At 51.6% G+C, this 20499-nt stretch overlaps 1 long non-coding RNA gene across 1 annotated transcript; it reads right to left on the reverse strand.

Moving 5' to 3' along the window:
• Positions 1–5923: 5923 nt before the first annotated feature.
• On the reverse strand, positions 5924–12770 carry LOC117088234. The gene is made up of 2 exons (XR_004439093.1): positions 10503–12770; positions 5924–6632 (listed from the first exon to the last, which is right to left on the reverse strand). It is a non-coding gene; the product is annotated as an uncharacterized LOC117088234 (long non-coding RNA).
• Positions 12771–20499: the final 7729 nt, after the last annotated feature.

Here is a 20499-nt window from a genome sequence, read left to right on the forward strand (position 1 = left end):
GGCGCCTGTAGTCCCAGCTACTTGGGAGGCTGAGGCAGGAGAATGGCGTGAACCCGGGAGGCAGAGCTTGCAGTGAGCTGAGATCCGGCCACTGCACTCCAGCCTGGGCGACAGAGTGAGACTCCGTCTCAAAAAAAAATAAAAATAAAAATAAAAAAAATAAAAAAATAAATAAAAATACAGAATTAACTGGGCATGGTGGCAGGTGCCCGTAATCCCGCTACTTGGGAGGCTGAGGCAGGAGAATCGCCTGAACCCAGGAGGCAGAGGTTGCAGTGAGCTGAGATAGTGCCACTGCAGTCCAGCCTGGGCGACAAGAGAAAAACGCCATATCATAAATAAATTTAAAAAAGCAAAATGTGATAAAGGCCACAAAAATGAAAAGTTACAAAGTTAATTATATTGATTCAAATTAGTTATGTTAAATATTAGCAAACAATACAAAACCACATAAAGAAAATAATAAACCATGGCCAAGTGGAATTTACCCTAAGACGGCAACTGGTTCAGTTATTAGAAAGCCTATGAAGTACTACACCATATGAATCCACCTAAGAAGATAAGGCATGTGATTTTATCCATAGGTGTGGATGAAGCCTCTGGAAAAATTTAGTACCTATTATTGATAGAAGCACTCAAAATGGGAATTGGTGAATACTTTCTTAGGATGCCTGTGTCCATAGCTATCTGTGTGTGTGTGTGTGTGTGTGTGTGTGTGTACTGGAAGTGTTACCTAATGCAATTGGGCAAAACAGAATTGCAAAAAAGTGAACTATCTCTTGCATGCATTATATGATATACATGAAAAGCCTCACAGAATCAATCAGTAAAAACATTTAGTAAGTTAGAGGAGGTGAAATTGCTGTCAAAAAATAGGTGGTCTTCATCCACATAACCAACAACCAGTGAGGTGATAAAATAGTAGAGAAAACGTATTTATAATAGCAATAAAACAATGCTTAAAAATAAACTTACCAAGACATGTATAAAACCTAAATGAGGAAACTTTTTGTTTGTTTGTTTGTTTGAGATGGAGTCTCACTCTGTCACCCAGGCTGGAGTGCAGTGGCATGATCTCAGCTCACTGCAACCTGTACTTCCTGGGTTCAAGTGATTCTCCTGCTTCAGCCTCCCAAGTAGCTGGGGTTACAGGAACCTGCCACCACACCCGGCTAATTTTTTTATTTTTAGTAGAGACAGGGTTTCACCATGTTGATCAGGCTGGTCTCAAACTCCTGACCTCATGATCTGTCTGCCTCAGCCACCCAAAATGCTGGGGTTACAGGCGTGAGGCACCATGCCCGGCCATGAAGAAACTTTAAAACACTTTTTTTTTTTTTTTTTTTTGCGACAGGGACTTGCTCTGTCCCACAGGCTGCAGTGCAGTGGTGTGATCACAGCTCACTGCAGCCTCCACCTCCAGGGCTCAAGCAATCCTTCTCCTCAGCCTCTCAAGTAGCTGAGACTACAGGTGCACACCACCACACCACGCTAATTAAAAATAAAAAAATTCTAGGCCGGGCGCGGTGGCTCAAGCCTGTAATCCCAGCACTTTGGGAGGCCGAGGTGGGCGGATCACGAGGTCAGGAGATCGAGACCATCCTGGCTAACACGGTGAAACCCTGTCTCTACTAAAAAATACAAAAAACTAGCCGGGCGAGGTGGCGGGCGCCTGTAGTCCCAGCTACTCGGGAGGCTGAGGCAGGAGAATGGCGTAAACCCGGGAGGCGGAGCTTGCAGTGAGCTGAGATCCGGCCACTGCACTTCGGCCTGGGCGACAGAGCGAGACTCCGTCTCAAAAAAAAAAAAAAAAAAAAAAAAAAGACACACATAGACTTGAACACATGGGCAAATTCCTTGTTCTTTGATGAGATGACTTAACATCGTAAAGATCCCATTCTTAATTCAGAAATGAAACATAATCCCAGGTCCAACAGCACCAAAAGCTCTTTGTGGAGTTAATGCAGATTGACCCTGAAGCTCATATGGAAGCACAGACGTCTGATGGTGCCCAAGAAAAGCCACGAGACAAAACTGGTGCTTCCCTGTGGACACTGCAGCACTCTCTGAAGCCACTGTAATTAAAGCATGTGACACATGGCCAGGAAGCAGACAGATGGACAAAAATGGAATATCTGGAAATAGACCTAGCAACATGGAAATTTAGTTCATAAAGGGGTATTTCAGATTAGTGGGGCAAAAAATGCACTTCGTAATGAAAGGTGCTAAGACAGTTGGTGAGCTGTCTGAGCAGGATGGTTTCACATGTGTAAGTTACACCTTTCAGGCTGGGTGCAGTGGCTCACGCCTGTAATCCCGGCACTTTGGGGGGCCAAGGGGTGCAAATCAGTTGAGATCAGGAGTTCGAGACCAGCCTGGCCAACATAGTGAAACCCCATCTCAGCCGGGCACGGTGGCTCATGCCTGTAATCCCAGCACTTTGGGAGGCCGAGGCGGGCAGATCGCAAGGTCAGGAGATCGAGACCATCCTGGTTAACACAGTGAAACCCCGTCTCTACTAAAAATACAAAAGAATTAGCCAGGCGAGTTGGGAGGCGCCTGTAGTCCCAGCTACTCGGGAGGCTGAGGCAGGAGAATGGCGTGAACCTGGGGGGCGGAGCTTGCAGTGAGCCAAGACTGCGCCACTGCACTCCAGCCTGGGCGACAGAGCAAGACTCTGTCTCAAAAAAAAAAAAAAAAAAGAAAAGAAAAAAAGAAGAAACCCCATCTGTACTAAAAATACGAAAATTAGGCAGGCGTGGTGGTGCACACCTGCAATCCCAGCTACTCGGGGGGCTGAAGCAGGAGAATTGGTTGAGCCCGGGAGGTGGAGCTTGCAGTGAGCCGAGATCGCGCCCCTGCACTCCAGCCTGGGTGACAGAGCGAGACTCCGCCTCCGCCCCCCCCCGCCAAAAAAAATTACCCCGTTCACAAGAATAAGCTCCAAATGGATCGGGGTCTCAATGTGGACACATAAAACGTGGGTTATGTGAATGGTTTCGGGGCGACGGGGAAGAGGGCTGGCCAGCAGGGGGCGGTCGCACAGGCAGGCCGGGTTTCCGCGGTGCCTCCACCGGCTCCGGGCTGGGGGTCGCCACTCAGAAGGGGAGGAGGGCGAGGGACTTCCGGGGCAGGACCTCAGTGAGGAACCCGGGGCTGGGGAGGGGCTTGTGAGCCGGTGACACACTCAGCAGCCGGGCGGGAGCCACGGTCAGTACCCTCAGAAGGGCAGCCGGGCCTGGCTGGGATCCTGACAGCCCTGGGGTTTCGCTTTTCTGTGGCTAGCAGGTGTTTGGCACCATTTCACAGGGTGCACAGAGCAGACGGGACCTAGATGAGGACAAATCTGTGGGTTTGGGCTCTGTTTAAAACAGACCTCGGCCAGAGTCTTGAAGAGCAGAATTCCGAAATTGAAGTCACAGAAGATCAAAATCCCTACGGTGTGAAATCCTGAAAATGGCAAATCCCAAAAGACTAAAGGCCCGAAAATCCTGAAAATGGCAAATCCCAAAAGACTAAAGGCCCGAAAATCCTGAAAATGGCAAATCCCAAAAGACTAAAGGCCCGAAAATCCTGAAAATGGCAAATCCCAAAAGACTAAAGGCCCAAAAATCCTGAAAATGGCAAATCCCCAAAGACTAAAGGCCCCAAAATCCTGAAAATGGCAAATCCCGAAAGTCTGAAGGCCCAAAAATCCTGAAAATGGCAAATCCCAAAAGACTGAAGGCTCCAAAATCCTGAAAATGGCAAATCCCAAAAGACTAAAGGCCCGAAAATCCTGAAAATGGCAAATCCCAAAAGACTAACGGCCCCAAAATCCTGAAAATGGCAAATCCCCAAAGACTAAAGGCCCCAAAATCCTGAAAATGGCAAATCCCGAAAGTCTGAAGGCCCAAAAATCCTGAAAATGGCAAATCCCAAAAGACTGAAGGCTCCAAAATCCTGAAAATGGCAATCCCAAAAGACTAAAAGTCCGAAAATAATGTAATCCTTTAAGTAGTTTTCTTGTTTTTATTTATTTATTTTTGAGACAGAGTCTCCCTCGGTCACCCAGGCTGAAGTGCAGTGCCACTGTCATGGCTCACTGCAGCCTCAACCTTCTGGGCTCAAGTGGTCCTCCCACCAGAGCCTCCCACACCGCTGGGATTACAGGCACAAACCACCTTGCCCAGCTAGAGAGTAATTTTTAAACTTCTTTTTTTTTTTTTTTTAGACGTAGTCTCGCTCTGTCGCCCAGGCTGGAGTGCAGTGGCCGGATCTCAGCTCACTGCAAGCTCCGCCTCCCGGGTTTACGCCATTCTCCTGCCTCAGCCTCCCGAGTAGCTGGGACTACAGGCGCCCGCCACCTCGCCCGGCTAGTTTTTTTTTTTTTTGTATTTTTTAGTAGAGACGGGGTTTCACCATGTTAGCCAGGATGGTCTCGATCTCCTGACCTCGTGATCCGCCTGTCTCGGCCTCCCAAAGTGCTGGGATTACAGGCTTGAGCCACCGCGCCCGGCCTTAAACTTCTTTAGAAGACATTTAGACTGGACATGGTGGCTCACGACAGGAATCCCAGCAATGTGGGAGCTCAAGGTGGGAGGATCGCTAGATCCCAGGAGTTTGAGGCCAGCCTGGGTAACGGAGACCCTGTCTCTACGAAAAAAAGTTTAAAAAATTAGCCAGGTGTGGTGGCTCACACCTGTGCTTCCAGGTACTCTGGAGGCTCAGCCAGGAGGATCACTTGAACCCAGGAGTTTGAGGCTGCAGTGAGCTGTGATAGCGTCACTGCACGCCAGCCTGGGCTACAGAGTGAGACCCTGTCTCTAAAAATATATATATATATATTATAAATATATATATACACATATATATATAATAAATATAACTATAGGCCGGGCACAGTGGCTCACGCCTGTAATCCCAACACTTTGGGAGGCTGAGGTGGGCAGATCACCTGAGGTCTGGTGTTTGAGACCAGCCTGACCAACATGGAGAAACCCCATCTCTACTAAAAAAACAAAATTAGCCGGGCGTGGTGGCACATGCCAATCCCAACTACTCGGGAGGCTGAGGCAGGAGAATCGCTTGAACCAGACAGGCATAGGTTGGAGTGCGGTGGCGTGATCTCGGTTCACTGCAAGCTCCGCCTCCCGGGTTCACACCATTCTCCTGCCTCAGCCTCCCGAGCAGCTGGGACCACAGGCGCCCGCCACCTCGCCCGGCTAGTTTTTTTGTATTTTTTAGTAGAGACGGGGTTTCACTGTGTTAGCCAGGATGGTCTCGATCTCCTGACCTCGTGATCTGCCCGCCTCGGCCTCCCACAGTGCTGGGATTACAGGCGTGAACCACCGCGCCCAGCCTCAGACGTCTAATCTTTAGCAAAAGTTCCAAGCCTTGGCACAGATGGTGCCTGCACCTGCACAGCCACCCACAGTTGAGAGGAGAGCAGAGGCACTGGCCTGCTCCCACCACAGACAGGAACGGGTTCCCCAGCCCGTCTCTGGGCTGGTCAGCAACCCCCACTCCCCACCCTGCCTACTCAAAAGAAAGAGTCCTCCTCCTTCCAGCCCCCTCCACCCTCCCTCCAGGACCTCCCTGACGTGCATGGGGCCTGTGCAGGTGTTAAGCCACACCCACGCCCTCCCAGGGGGCGGGATCTGGAAAGGGAGAGCAGGCGCCACAGTCAACAGGAGGGAGGGCTTCTGGCCGAGGTGGCAAGGAGGCTCCAGGAGGGGGCAGCGTTGACCTTGGGCGTTGAGGGATGAGAAGGAGTTCGGTAGGAAGGAAGGTGCTCCAGGCAGGGGGCCTCGGGGCACAAGGGGATGCTGGAGTGTCACTGGTGATGAATCTGTCCGGGTCGGCAGCAACCTCAGTTCTTGCCTCCTTAGAAGAAAGAATTCAACCGCGGGGCATAAGGCAGAGGGAGAGACCGAGGCACACGTCAGCGCAGAAGTGAAGTTTATTAAAAAGCTTTAAAGCAGGAAGGAAAGTATGCCTGGAAGAAGGCCAGGAGGGCGACTTGAAAGGCAAGTGTGTGGTTTGACCTTCTGACTTGGGGTTTGATACAGTGGCACAATGCAGGGTCTTGCGTTACTTCTCCCCACTCACTCAGCTCCTGAGATCTTCTTGGGAAGCTGCTGATTACCAGCTTCAGCTGTTTTCTGTCTAATAGGAGGGTGTCTTGCTCTGGCGCTGGCTGTGACCAATTATTACTTTACAGAGACAGTTAACAACTACCTGACCATCACCTGACGAGGATCAGCACTCCGGCTGCCTGTGTGTGGTGGTGCGGAGCCCTCTTCTGCCCTGCTTATACCCCCTAGCTACCCACACTAACATTTCCTCCCACAGGAGTCCAAGACCCCAATTCTTGAGGGAAAATGGACAAAGGTCAGTCTTCTGTAACTGCTGCCTGCTGACAGGGGGCGGTGGTGGTTCTGAGAGTCTCGGCCTCTTGTTGTCAGGGCAGGGTTGGCTCCATGGGTTACCGAAAGCGGAGCCCAGCCAGGGAGCGGTATCCAGGGAGATGGGCAGGATTTTGCCTCTATCCTGTCCCCCTGATGGGCAGTCCAGGGGTCCCCTGTAGAAGGGTGGCTCTTGAATATTGACAGGACCTATCCCTCACTGAGGACCACCTGGAGTTTGATGACCTGAAGGCGAGAGGAGACAAATCGGGTTATTAGATTTAGAAGAATGTTGTCTGGGCATGGTGGCTCATGCCTGTAATTTCAGTGCTTTGAGAGGTCGAGGTGAGCAGATCACCTGAGGACAGGAGTTCAAGACCAGCCTGGGTAACATTGTGAAACGCCGTCTCTACTGAAAATACAGAAAAAAAAAAAAATTGCCAGGCATGATGGCACGTGCTACTCTGGAGGCTGAGGCACGAGAATCACTTGAACCTGGGAGGAGAAGGTTGCAGTGAGCCGAGATCAGGCCATTGCACTCCAGCCCAGGCAACAGAGCAAGACTCCTTTAAACAAACAAACAAGGCCGGGCACGGCAGCTTACTCCTGTAATCCCAGCACTTTGGGAGGCCGAGGCAGGCGGATCACGAGGTCAGGAGTTCAAGACCAGCCTGGCCAACATGGTGAAATCCTGTCTCTACTAAAAATACAAAAATTGACTGGGCGTGGTGGTGCACGCCTGTAATCCAGCTACTTGGGAGGCTGAGGCGGGAGAATTACTTGAACCTGGGAGACAGAGGTTGCAGTGAGCCCCACCATTGCACTCCAGCCTGGGCGAGATTCAGTCTCAAAAAAAAAAAAAAAAGATTTAGGTAGCTTCACCCGGCTGGCAGACATGTACGGGCACCTGTGAGGGTCGGAGCAAAGAGCCAGATGGGACCACCGCTCGCTTCAGCAAAGTGCCACGGGATCCACCTATTCTGAGGGGCCCCAGGGACACCCACGGCCTCGGTGGTGTCATAGACACACCCCACACCCACCCAGCTAAGGGCCATAGCCATGACGCAGGCCTAAGAAATGAACCGCAGCAACAGCGGCCGCGCCCTCTCTGTCCTGCCCATTTCAAGAGGGACTTGGGCAGTGGCTGGAGAACTGTGCTCAGCGGCATATCCCGGCGAGGTGCTTGACACTTGACCTCAGCTCTGTGCCTTCCCATCCGCTTTCCAGTTCCTGGGTCTTTTCACCCACTTAATCTGCTGGGGGTCGTGCTGTCCCTGAGTTTTTACTTTAAAATCCAACGTTTTGAACATATGTGTACATGTATCTTTATAATAAAATGGTTTACATTCCTTTGGGTATATACCCAGTAATGGGATTGCTAGTCAAATGGAATTTCTGATTCTAAATCTTTAAGGAATCGCCACACTGTCTGCCACAATGGTTGAACTAATTTACACTCCCACCAACAGTGTAAAAGTGTTCCTTTTTCTCCACAGCCTTGCCAGCATATGTTGTTACTTTTCTTTCTTTTTTCTTTTGATACAGAGTCTCGGAGTCTCGCTCTCCAGGCTGGAGTGCAGTGTTGCGATCTCGGGGCACTGCAACCTCCTTCTCCGGGGTTCAAGCAATTCTCCTATCTCAGCCTCCCAAGGAGCTGGGATTATTGGCATGTGCCACCATGCCCGGCTAAATTTTTCTTTTTTTGAGATGGAGTCTAGCTCTGTCCCCCAGGCTGGAGTGCAGTAGCGCGATCTCAGCTCACTGCAACCTCCGCCTCCCGGGTTCACGCCATTCTCCTGCCTCAGCCTTCTGAGTAGCTGGGACTACAGGCGCCCGCCACTGCGCCTGGCTAGTTTTTTGTATTTTTAGTAGAGATGGGGTTTCACCGTGTTATTAGCAGGATGGTCTGAATCTCCTGACCTCATGATCCACCTGCCTCGGCCTCCCAAAGTGCTGGGATTACAGGCCTGAGCCACCACGCCTGGCCATTTTTTTGTATTTTTAATAGAGACAGGGTTTCACCATGTTGGCCAGGCTGGTCTTGAGCCCCTGACTCAAGTGATCTGCACTCCTCAGCCTCCCAAAGTGCTGGGATAACAGGCGTGAGCCACCGCACCCGGAACATCTGTTGTTTCTTGACTTTTTTTTTTTTTTTTTTTTTTTTTTCCTGAGACGGAGTCTTGCTCTGCCGCCCAGGCTGGAGTGCAGTGGCCGGTTCTCAGCTCACTGCAAGCTCCACCTCCCGGGTTTACACCATTCTCCTGCCTCAGCCTCCCGAGTAGCTGGGACTACAGGCGCCCGCCTCGTCGCCCGGCTAGTTTTTTGTATTTTTTAGTAGAGACGGGGTTTCACCGTATTAGCCAGGATGGTCTCGATCTCCTGACCTCGTGATCCGCCCGTCTCGGCCTCCCAAAGTGCTGGGATTACAGGCTTGAGCCACCGCGCCTGGGCGTCTTTTTTTTTTTTTTTTGAGACAGAGTCTTGCTCTGTCGCCCAGGCTGGAGTGCATGATGCCATCTTGGATCACTGCAGCCTCCGCCTCCTGGGTTGAAGCGATTCTCCTGCTTCAGTGGGGTCCCGAGTAGCTGGGATTACAGGTGTGCGCCACCACCTGGCTAATTTTTTGTGTTTTCAGTAGAGACGGGGTTTCACCATGTTGGCCAGGCTGGTCTCAAACTCCTGACCTCAGGGGATGCACCCGACTCAGCCTCTCAAAGTGCTGGGGTGACAGGCGTGAGCCACCGTGCCTGGCCTGTTTCTTGGCTTTTTAGTAATCGCCATTCTGACTGGCATGAGATGGTATCCCGCAGTGGTTTTGATTTGCATTTCTCTAATGATCAGTGATGCTGAACCTTTTTTTGTGTTTGTTGCCTGCATGTATGTCTTGAGAAGTGTCTGTTCATGTCCTTTGTCCACTTTTTAATTTTGTTTTTTGTAAATTCGCTTAAGTTCCTTCTAGATTCTGGATATTAGACCTTTGTCAGATGTATAGACTGCAAAAATTTTCTCTCATTCTGTAGGTCTCTGTTAGCTCTGATGATTGTTTATTTTGCTTTGCAAAAGTTTAATTAGATCTTTAGTTTAATTAGATCCCATTGGTCATTTTTTGCTTTTGTTGCAATTGCTTTTTGTGATTTGATCACTGCAGCACTATTCACAATAGCAAAGACATGGAATCGACCCCAGTGTCCATCAGTGATAGACTGGATAAAGAAAATGTGGTGCATACACACCATGGAATACTATGCAGCCATAAAAAAGAAGCGAGATCATGTCCTTTGCAGGGACATGGGTGGAGTTGGAAGCCGTTATCCTCAGCAAACTAACGCGGGAACAGAAAACTAAACACGGCATGTTCTCACTTATAAGTGGGAGCTGAACCATGTGAACACAGGGTCACAGGGAGGGGAACAAGGCACACTGGGGCGGTTGGGGGCGGGCGGGGGCGGTTGGGGGCGGGCGGGGGCGGGAGGGCATTAGGAAAAATAGCTAATGCATGACCCGCTTCATCCCCATATGATGGATTGATAGGTGCAGCAAACCACCATGGCACACATAACAAGCCGGAACGTCCTGCACGTGTACCCGATATTTAAAAAAAAAAAAAAAATCCGACGTTTCGTGAAAGCTGATGGGGCATTAGTGGATCCTAGCACCAAACAGGACAGCAGGTGAGGACGGGGGACAGAGGCGGGTGGAGAGAGAAGCCAGCGGGTTCCAGGGCCCCAGGGCAGTCCCCGGAAGAGATGTGGCAGTCTCTCTGCAGTTTCCACGTTGGTGGTTGTGAAGCAAATTCCAGGCCCTGCGCCCCAACCGGCGCGGGCCGCTCTCGCCTTCAGCTCCAGTCCTGCTGCGCCCCAGGCCGCCCCGCGCCTGGCAGCCGCCGGACTCTGACTAAGCCCCCGCCCGGCCCCTGGGACCAGCCTCTCCGCAGGCCTGGAACGTGCGCGCGCGTCAGCGGCACCGTCGGACCAGGGGCCGCCCCGGAGCGGGGAGCCCAGGAGGACGGCCAGGTGGCCCGGGGCAGAGGCGCCAGGGAGGATGGAGAAGGGACACCCAGGGCCTCGGCGGGCTGGGGGCGGGGAGGGCTGCGGGGCAGCAAGGAAGGGGGCGCACCTGGGTGACCCGGCTGAGCAGGAGCGGGCAGGGGCTCGGGACGCCCCGGCTCCAGGCGCTGGACTGCGGCGCGGAGCAGCGCTGGGGGCACCGCGCCGGGTTCAGCGAGGATTCCTGGGCGGGGCGCGCGGGGAGCGAAGCTGGCCGGGGGCGGGACCTAGGCCGGAGATGGCCGTGGTGGGCGGGACCTGAGCCGTGAAGGGGCGGGTCTGGCAGGGACGGGGCCTGACTGCGCCGTAGGGCGGAGCCTCAAGGGGCGGAGCTGGCGGTTGATCCGCGAGGGGGCGGGGCCCAGTGAGGGAGGCACGTGGGAGCCGGGGGGCTAGGCCGGGGCGTGGCCGGGAGCGCTCAGGTGCGCGCGGGGCGCAGGTACACGCAGGTTGCTCGGGGGCGCGCGGGGTCCGGCGGGCGTCCCACGGTGGTCCCCGCGTGGGGCCGGGGGCGTCCGCGCGGGCGGGGCGAGGTCGGGGAGGGAAGCCGCCCGCCCTTCTCCGCGCTGGGAGCTTTTGGCTGGTTCTGCCGGAGGAGCTCCCAGGTGACCCGCGGGGTCTGAAACCGCCGCTCGGGAGCTCGGGGCCTGCGCGGCGTCTACGGGGCGAGCGAGGGAGAACTGACGCCTTTCGCCCGGATCCTCGTCCCCTTCCGGGAACCAGGTGGGTCGCGTTTATTTTCAAGTCCGATTGTTTTCGCGGTAATTTGCGAGAAACATCACGGTGGATCCTGTGGGTGGCTCCTGAGCTTTCTGACTCCCGGTTTGTCTTGTTTTGCTCTGTCAGTGGGCTCTGCGCTCGCGCGAACATTCGAATTGGCACGTGTCTGCGTTTGAGAACGCCGTTCGCGTCCTCACACTGATCGAGGTGGAGCTCACGGCACACACACCGCGTCGCAGGGCTCAGCTCGGCGCCCCCCGCGGTGTTGCGGGACCTGCACCGTCCCGGGCTTCGGAACAGCCTCTGCCCGAGCGGAGCCGGCCCGTGGGCAGCCGCTCCCCGCGCCCTCCCGGGCCCTGCAGCCCCCCGCTCCGCGGACCTGCCTGTGCCGACCTCCGCTCGGTGCACCCTGCGTGCTCTGGCTGTTGTGTTCCGGCGTCTTTCGCTTAGAATCGCGTCTTCAAGGTTCGTCCGCGGCGGAGCGGGGATCAGGCCCGCGCTCTTCTCAGGAGGGAATAATATTCCGTGGATGGAGCCCGCGCTGGGATAGGGCCTGGGCCACCCGGTCTGATTATTCCCCCCTCACTGGCGCCAGCCCCGCGTAGACCTCGCAGGTGCCGTGAGGAAGTGGAGATGGGCAGAGTCTGGACACGTGCGCGGGGCCGGGAGGTGCGGGCCGCAGACTGCGCCGCCTCCGAACGCGGAAATCTGCCCCCAGGGCGGAGCCTTCCAGTGTCTTCCGCGCGCCGCGCACGGGTCGGCATATTTCTACTCCGCGTGCGCAGCCCGCACCCGCCGCACGTGCGCTGCCGCGGGACCCTCCAGGAAACCGAGCAGGACCCGCCTTCGGGAGCCCGAGAGCCTCCTTCCCGGGTCTTAATAAACTGTGCATGTGAGATGGAGCCTCGCTCTTTTGCCCAGGCTGGAGTGCAGAGGCGCGATCTCGGCTCACTGCAACCTCCGCCTCTCGGGTTCAGGCCTCAGGCTCTCTAGTGGCCGGGGCTACAGGTGCCCGCCACCACACCGGCGAATTTTTTTTTATTTTTTATTTTTGGTAGAGACAGGGTTTCGCCATGTTGCCCAGGCTGGTCTCCAACTCCTGATCTTAGGTGATCCCTCCGCCTCGGCCTCCCGAAGTGCTGGGATTACAGGCGTGAGCGCCGCACCGGCCTTAATAGACCTTATCTGGAGAAGTGTGTCTGGCCTTGTGTCAGTTTCTGTTGCGTGGCAAGGTGAGAACCTGCGGCGGTAACAGCATGGAGACTGATTCCGCTTGTCCCTTCCTCTCTGGATGGACGCGTGGGTGGTGTCCACTCTGCCCTCTGTAATGGTGCCACGAGGACATTGAGCTCCTGTTCTCAGTTCTTTAGGGTATAAATCTAGGAGTCGAATTGGGAGGTCCTATGGTAATTCTGTGTTTAAACCTTTGTACCCTTTACTATTTCTTTTAAAATAATTTTAAATTTTAATATTTTAAATGATGGCAAAATATGCGTAACATAAAACCTACCATTTAAACCATTTTTACTGAACAATTCAGTGGCATTAAACTTATGTAACCATCATGATGGTCTGTTTTCAAATTTTTTCTTCCCAAAAAGCAAGCACGAGGCCAGGTGTAGTGGCTCAAGCCTGTAATCCCACCACTTTGGGAGGCCAAGATGGGCGGATCACGAGGTCAGGAAATCGAGACCATCCTGGCTAACACCGTGAAACCCCGTCTCTACTAAAAATACAAAAAATTAGCCTGGCATGGTGGCAGGTGCCTGTAGTCCCAGCTACTTGGGAGGCTGAGGCAGGAGAATGGCGTGAACCCGGAGGCGGAGCTTGCAGTAAGCCGAGATGGCACCACCGCACTCCAGCCTGGGCAACAGAGCGAGAATCCGTCTGAAAAAAAAAAAACAAAAACGCATTAAGCAGTAACTCCCCATTCACCCCACGCACCCACTGCTGGTTAATCTCTCTTCTCTCTGTCTCTGAACTTGGCTCCTGTAAGGACCTTGTGTAAGTGGAATATTGCAATATTTGTCCTCTGCCTAGCCTCATGTTCTCAAGGTTCACTCATCTGTGTTGCAGCATCTTTCCATAATTCGTTCCACTTTAGGAATATTGAAACTGGCCCAATTGTCCCATAGAACAGATGTTTATGGTTTCTTTTAAATAAACATAGAAATTGGCCCTCCCAGTCTTAAAACTTGAGAAAGTTACATTTGTCTTATCTGAGTTGCTTTCTCAGGAAACCAGCCATTGGGCCTCCAGATCGCACCAAGAAGCGGAAACCCACCAGATCACAGCATCTGGACAATGAGAGGCCAGACCCCTCACCCCTCATGATTGCCCAGCTGGCCACCTGCTTCCGTTGACCAACTCTTCCTTACCCTCCCTAATTTTCCCACACACAGCTGCATTTCTTCCCTGCTATAAACCCCCTAATTTTAGGCAGTGGAGGAGACAGATTTGAGGCTGAGTTCCCATCTCCCTGTAGCAGCACTGGAGTTGAGCCTTCTTTCCTGGCAGGACTCGGTCTGTTTGTATAACAAGCAGCAGGACCCAGCCTGAACCCCGGCGTTGCAGTCACAGATCTGTGTACAAGTATCTGTTCAAGCTCTTGTTTTAATTTCTCTTTGGTATATACCTGGAAGTGGAATCGCTGGGTCATGGGGGGACTCTGTGTAACTGTCAGAGGAACCTCCAAATGGGTTTCCGAGGTGGCTGCTCTTCATATTCTGGTGAGCAGATTCCCTGTAGCCTTGCCATCACTTACCTCCCATTTTCAGTGATTATGTGAGAAACACGCATTCACCCGTCCAAACCTGAAGAATGGACTCGGAGACTCGAGGAACAGGCAGAGGTTGCCGTGAGCCGAGATCGCGCCTCTGCACTCCAGCCTGAGTGACAGAGCGAGACTCCGTCTCAAAAAAAAAAAAAAAGAAGAGAGAGAAAGGACCATTTAAAATGTTTTCTCACATTTTATTGTAGCAAAATACGCGTAACATAAAACTCACTGTCTAAGCGATTTTAAGTGTGCAGTTCAGTGGTACTAAATACTTACGTCGTCTTGTGCAACTCTCAACCCCATCTCCTTTCTTCCTTTTTTGTTTTTTGAGATGGAGTCTCGCTCTGTTGCCCAGGCTGGAGTGCAGTGGTGTGATCTCGGCTCACTGTAACCTCCACCTCCCGGGTTCAAGTGAGTCTCCTGCCTCAGCCTCCCGAGTAACTGGGACTACAGGTGCACCACCACGCCCAGCTAATGTTTGTATTTTTAGTAGAGATGGGGTTTCACCATGTTGGCCAGGCAGGTCTCGAACTCTTGACCTCAGGTGATCCTATTATGAACATGTGTATAGAAATAGCTTTGAGTTCTTTTCAGTTTGTAGGGGAAATTGCTGGATCATGTGGTAGTTCCATTTTTAATTCAGAATCACCATGGGGTTCTGGACAGCGGCTGCACCATTTTACATCCCATCCGCGGTGTCCGTCCATCCTCACAAAGGCTGGTGCTCTCTGTGCTCTCTATGCTATTCGGTGGGTCCATGTGTCTGTATATGTCTGTCTCTTTTTTTTTGAGATGGAGTCTCGCTCTGTCTCCCACGTTGGAGTGCAGTGGCACAATCTCAGCTCACTGCAACCTCCCCCTCCTGGGTTCACGTGATTCTCCTGCCTCAGCCTCCTGAGTAGCTGGGACTACAGGCGTGCGCCACCATGCCCAGCTAATTTTTGTATTTTTAGTTGAGACGGGGTTTCACCATGTTGGCCAGGATGGTCTTGATCTCTTGACCTTGTGATCTGCCCGCCTCGGCCTCCCAAAGTGCTGAGATTACAGGCATAAGCCACCGTGCCCGGCCACCACCCGATTTTTTTCTATTGATTTCCTGTTTTCAATTTCATTGATTTCTCTTCTAATTTTTATTTAGTGATTTATCTTTTCTTCTTCCTGCTTTCATTGGGTTAATTTGCTCTTCTTCTTGCTTCCTAAGGTGAAACTTTGAATGACTGATTTTAGATCTTACCTCTAGTATACACGTTCAGTGCTATCACTTGGCCACGATACACTGCTTTTGCTGCGTCCCACAAGTTTTGATAAGTTGTTTTATTTTCATTAAAAAAAAAAAAAAAAAAAATATATATATATATACACTTACACACACACACATATATACTTTTTTTTTTTTTTTGAGATGGAGTTTTGCTCTTGTTGCCAGGCTGGAGTGCAGTGGCGTGATCTTGGCTCACCACAACCTCTACCTTCCAGGTTCAAGTGATTCTCCTGCCTCAGCCTCCCAAGTAGCTGGGATTGCAGGCATGTACCACCACGCCTAGCTAGTTATTTGTAATTTTAGTAGAGACGGGGTTTCACCATGTTGGTCAGGCTTGTTGCGAACTCCCCACCTCAGGTGATCCACCCACCTCTGCCTCCCAGTGCTGGGATTACAGGCTTGAGCCACCGAGCCCGGCCCATTTAAAATATTTTTAAAGTCCTCTTGAGATTTATTCTTTGACCAATGTGTTATTTAGAGGTGTGTTATTTAATCTCTTAAGTATTTTGGCATTCTCCAGCTATCTTTCTCTTATTGGTTGCTAGTTTAATGCCATTGTGGTCTGAGAATGGACACTGCATGGTTTCTATTCTTTTAAATTTGTTAAGGTGTGTTTTTACAGCCCAGAATGTGGCCTGTTTTGGTGACTGTTCCAGGTAGGCTTAAGAAGAACACATAGCCAGGCGGGTGGCTCACACCTGTAATCCCAGCACTTTGGGAGGCCGAGGCGGGCGGATCACGAGGTCAGGAGATCGAGACCATCCTGGCGAACACGGTGAAACCCCGTCCCTACTAAAAATACAAAAAACTAGCCGGGCGAGGTGGCGGGCACCTGTAGTCCCAGCTACTCGGGAGAATGGCGTGAACACGGGAGGCGGAGCTTGCAGTGAGCTGAGATCTGGCCACTGCACTCCAGCCTGGGCGGCAGAACGAGACTCCGTCTCAAAAAAAAAAAAAAAAAAAGAACACATATTCTGTTGTTGGATGGAGTGATCTGTAGGTGTCCATTATATCCAGTTGATGGATGGTCCTGTTGAGTTCAACATGTTCTTACTGAATTTCTGCCTGTTGGATCCACCCATTTTTGATAGAGGACTACAGACGCCAACTATAATAGTGAATTAATCTGTTTCTCCCTACAGCTGTCTCTTTCTAAACAAGTTCTTCTAACACGTCATGCAAGACAGGCCTACTGGTAACAAATTTCTTCAATTTATGTCTGAGAAAGTCTGTATTTGTCCTTTAGTTTTGACAGATAATTTTGCAGGGTGTAGATCCCTGGGTTGGTGGTTATCTTTGTCTAAGCACTTTAAATATTTCCCTCATTTCGGCCAGGCACAGTGGCTCATGCCTGTAATCCCAGCACTTTGGGAGGCCAAGGCGGGCGGATCATGAAGTCAGGAGATCGAGACCATCCTGGCTAACACGGTGAAACCCCGTCTCTACTAAAAATACAAAAAATTAGCCGGGCGAGGTGGCGGAGCCTGTAGTCCCAGCTACTCGGGAGGCTGAGGCAGGAGAATGGCGTGAACCCGGGAGGCAGAGCTTGCAGTGAGCCAAGATCATGCTACTGCACTCTAGCCTGGGCGACAGAGCAAGGCTCTATCTCAAAATATAAATATAAATATATATATATGTATATATTTATTTCCCTTATTTCTTTTCTCACTTGTTTCTGAGAACTCGGGTGTAATTCTTACACTTGTTCCTCTATAGGTCTATGTCTTTTTCTGGAGCTTCTTTTGGGATTTTTCCTTCATTTTTGAATTTCTGTAGCTTGAGAGTGATATGCCTCCATGTGGCTTTTCTGGATTTATTCTGCTTGGTGTTCTCTGAGCTTCCCAGATCTGTGACTGCGTATCTGTGACTTGGGGAAATTGTCATTATCGCTTCAGCTCTTTCTTCTCCCTCTCACTCTTCCATTCTGGTTTCCGACGAAAGAATCGCCTGGCCTTCTGAATTTGTCCCGCAGTTCTAGGGTATTCTGTTCTCTTTTTCTCAGTCTTTGCTTTTTAGTTTTGGAGGTTTCTACTGAGGTATCCTCAGGCTCGGGGATTCCTTCCTCAGCCGTGTCCAGAGGTTCCTTCCTCAGCTGTGTCTGGTCTAAAGTCCTCTGAGGCATGTTTTATGTCTTGTCTTTTCTTTTTTTTTTTTGAGATGGAGCCTCGCTGTGTCACCCAGGCTGGAGGGCAGTGGCGTGATCTCGGCTCACTTCAACCTCCACCTCCTGGGTTCAAGCAATTCTCCTGCCTCAGTCTCCCAAGTAGCTGGGACTGCAGGCACCCGCCACCACGCCTGGCCAATTTTTGTAGTTTTAGTAGAGACAGGGTGTCTCTAGGTTGGCCAAGCTGCTGTCAAACTCCTGGCCTCAGGGGATCCACCGGCCTCTGCCTCCTACAGTGCTGGGATGGCAGGTGTGAGCACTGCCTGGCCGTTTCTGTTACAGTATTTCTGGTCTTTGGTGGTTTTTGTTCTTAGGGTTTCCATCTCTGCTTGCAGAGCCCGTGTGTTCCTGCCGACCTCTGTCTACAGTAGAACCGCAGCACATCTATCATCTCCACGATTTTAAATTCTTGGCAGGGCCAGGCGTGGGGGCTCACGCCTGTAATCCCAGCACTTTGGGAGGCTGAGGTGGGCAGATCACAAGGTCAGGAGTTCGAGACCAGCCTGACCAACATGGTGAAACCCTGTCTTTACTAAAAAATATAAAAATACGAAAAAAATTAGCCAGGCATGGTGGCAGGTGCCTGTAGTCCCAGCTACTTGGGAGGCTGTGGCAGGAGAATGGTGTGAACCCAGGAGGTGGAGCTTGCAGTGAGCTGAGATCATGCTACTGCACTCCAGCCTGGGCGACAGAGCGAGACTCCGTCTCAAAAAAAAAAAAAAAAAAAAAGCTGTTGTAAACAGGCCTTTAATAAGGAGGTGGCAAGGCTGGGTGTGGTGGCTCACGCTTGTAATCTCAGCACTTTGGGAGGCCGAGGTGGGAGGACCATTAGAGCCCAGGAGTTTGAGTTTGAGACCAGACTAGGCAACATAGCAAGACCCTGTATCTAGAAAAAATTTAAAAATTAGCTGGATGGGGTGTGATGGCTCACACCTGTAAAATCCTAGCAGTTTGGGAGGCTGATTGCTTGAGTCCAGGAGTTCATGACTGGCCCGTCTTGAATAGTGAGATCCTGTCTCTACAAAAAATAACAAAATTAGCCAGGCATGGTGGTGTGCACCTCTAGTTGCAGCTACTCAGGAGGCTGAGGCAGGAGGACTGGTTACGCCCAGGAGTTGGAGGTACAATGAGCCATGATTGCAGCACTGTACTCCAGCCTGGGCAGCAGAGCGAGTCCCTGTCTCGTGGTCCGGGCAGGAGGAGGTGTTCTGTAGCCCTGCGATCAGGCCTCAGTCTTTGATGAGCCTTTGCCCTGAGATGTGACCATCACACGCTCTCAGCTGTCCCCTGCTACCACCTTTAGAGGCACAGGATGGTTAGAATGGACTTTGCTGTATTTCTCTCCCCAAGGTTAGTTAGGCCCTTAAGACCTCAGTAGCTTAGACTCTGGTTAAACTGTTTCTCCTGAGGGCAGATTTCTGTTTTCTTTTTTCTTTTTAATTTCTGGGATACATGTGCAGAATGTGCGGGTTTGTTACACGGGTATACACGTGCCATGGTGGTTTGCTGCACCCGTCAACCTGTCGTCTAGGTTTTCAGCCGCACATGCATTAGGTATTTGTTCTCGTGCTCGCCCTCCCCTTTCCCCACCCGCTGACAGGCCCTGGTGGTGATGTTCCCCTCCCTGTGTCCACGTGTTCTCATCACTCGACTCCCACTGATGAGTTCGAGAACATGCGGTGCTTGTTTTTCTGCTCCTGTGTTAATTTGCTGAGAATGACGGTTTCCAGCTTCATCCATGTCCCTACAAAGGACATGAACCCATTCTTTTTCTAAAGAGAGCAGAGTGCTCTGGCGTGTTTATTCAGTGGCCACGGACTGAGAAGCAGGAGCTTGGCCCACAGTTCAGTTCTCAACAGGTGAGCGGTCCGGGGTTAAATGTAGGGTTTCTGTACTGAAGAGGTGGACGTGAACAGCGAGGGGAAGAATGTTCGTGTCTTCTGGAAATGGGCGGTGAAATTCCCGCCATCTTCTCTCCTCAGCTGCTTTTGTCAGTTGTGGTGGTGCTGGCTGGAGTGTCATTGAGCGTGGAATTGAGATGATCGTTGAAGCTGAAGGTCTTTGGTGATCTTTTGGTCAGCTGTCCTGGCTCTAGCCGGTCTCAACTGTTCTGGGTGAAAGAGGAACTTGTTATCCCAGGCGTCCTGTTTCTTAAACCGAGCTGGCACAGGGTTGAAGTTCGGCAGTGCAGACCTCACACAGGTCACACACCAGCCCCCAGCACTTCCTCATCTGGTTCAGGTTTTCCAGCCCTGGGTCCTGTGGAGGCGCCAGCCCCGCTCTGCTGTGTCTGTCTCCTGAACTGGGGCAGCGGTTTGCTCTGTGGCCTCTCCTCTCTCACAGACCTAAGGACGGTCGATATTTTCCAGCCTGTTTAGCCTGTTACTTGTTGGGATAGAATGGCAAGTTCCAAACTTCCTATGTGCCGGAGACCTGGGGTCCACGCATTTCCTTAACACCATTGTCTTTCTCCTTTCCTGAAATTCCAAAGACAGGAACGTCAGGCCTTTTGTTTTTCCCCAGCTACCTGAGGGTCTAGTCTTGTCTTTTTTATTCATGACACATCATAACACTTTATTTGAAAATATAAAACTGGCGGGACAAGAGAAATAAAATTTAAAAAACAAACAAGGCCAGGCGCGGTGGCTCACGCCTGTAATCCCAGCACTTTGGGAGGCTGAGGCAGGCGGATCACCTGAGGTCAAGAGTTCAAGACCAGCCTGGCAACATGGTGAAACCCCGTCTCTACCAAAAATACAAAAATTAGCCGGGCGTGGTGGCAGGCGCCTGTAATTCCAGACACTCAGGAGGCTGAGGCAGGGGAATCACGTGAACCCAGGAGGCAGAGCTTGCAGTGAGCCGAGATTGCACCACTGCACTCCAGCCTGGGCGACAGAGCGAGATTCCATCTCAAAAAACTAACTCACTAAATAAACAGAACAACAAAAAAACCTGGCGTCAGTCCTGGTCACTGCGCTCACACCAGCCTCTCCATCCTGGATCCTCTTCCAACTCTGCTTCCTGCTTCAGTGACTAAGATGTCGCCCTTCGCCCCATGCCCAGGAAACTGAAGGTGGCAGTGGGGGAAGGGAGGGAGGCTTGGAGAAGATACCCTGTCACCATCTCCATCCCCCTCTCCAGGACCA

The sequence above is a fragment of the Trachypithecus francoisi genome, unplaced genomic scaffold (genome assembly GCF_009764315.1).
Source record: "Trachypithecus francoisi isolate TF-2019V2 unplaced genomic scaffold, Tfra_2.0 Lachesis_group10, whole genome shotgun sequence".
Lineage (NCBI taxonomy): Eukaryota > Metazoa > Chordata > Mammalia > Primates > Cercopithecidae > Trachypithecus > Trachypithecus francoisi.